Below are 1,252 nucleotides of genomic sequence, written 5' to 3'. Positions count from 1 at the left end.
GTTGAATGGGCCCAGAATAAGAAAACTTATACGATCCTTTCAGTCCGGGTACGTCCAGACGAAGCAGTCAAATGAGCACCGCTTCTAGCAGAATCGATCAAAATCATTTTCAGGGACCTTACTCGACGAATAATCTCGTTGTTCAAATGCAGAACATGTTCCTTCAGATATTCTTCGTTACGATTCTTACATAAACTCAATAAAAGATGATCTCAAACATCGATATTCTTTTTGCAAAATATTCTGGCAATGCCAAGCGACTGGAATAATCCGAACGGTCAGTGTACTCAACTCCATCGAGTGATAGACGAATGTCCTATTCGTAGTAATCCAGCCCAAAGGACTTTTCCTTCGATCCCACCAAGGTCGAGATCTGCACAATTACCCGACTTCAGCCTGAGCTTCATCCCAATCAGGAAGTAATTTTGGACGAAGTGAGTAAAGGAGAAATGGTAGAGAACAAACTGGTTATTCCCGAAATGATGCAGTATTTGAATCAGGTAATCACGTTAAAGTATTTTTTAAAATTATTTAAACCCACAACATGTCTCTCATGATGATTTCTTTTAATCTCCAAATTAATATTATCACTGCAGATTCAAGCAGAAATCAAGTCAGCTATCGCGGCAGTCTCTACCGATTTGCCAATCCCCGATATGAATTCTATGTATTACCAGCGACAGATGCATCCCACGTGTAATTATAATCAGCAGAACTGTTACTCCTCTCAACAAGTGATACAACAAACTTCTCCGAATTATCAGAATCCCTTTCCTTTTCTGCACCTTATGGCCATTGTCCGAATTCACGTACAACTCAGCCTCCGTCGCAGTATTGCCCGCCGCCTAATTATGGGTCTCAAGTGATAGGCAGTAAGCCCAGCTGCGAGTTAAGTCACGTCACCGAGTTCTCATTATAACTCTGCTCATGTGAGCGATCAATCATTGACATCCCCTGCAGCTGGCGCTCTGGCACCACAACACGCACAAAATATGCCCCAAAATTCCGCTCAACTCTCTAGAAATTGTCCTCAGAATCACGCACATGCTTACTATTCCAGTATTACGGTTGCGCGAATCAAATGAACGCGAATTGCAATGGCACCAGTGGCCAAGTCAGTGGTAATCATTCTAATCAGATCTGCACACAATCCAATCACGCTGTTCAGATGCGGTTAATAAACAATTGTCAACAATTGTCGCCGCATTGTACACTCAACAATCCGCATCCATACCTAATCCATCAAATATTG

Source organism: Atta colombica, unplaced genomic scaffold, assembly GCF_001594045.1.
Source record: "Atta colombica isolate Treedump-2 unplaced genomic scaffold, Acol1.0 scaffold41, whole genome shotgun sequence".
In the NCBI taxonomy this organism is placed as follows: Eukaryota; Metazoa; Arthropoda; class Insecta; order Hymenoptera; family Formicidae; genus Atta; species Atta colombica.
This window is presented reverse-complemented; position numbering follows the sequence as displayed.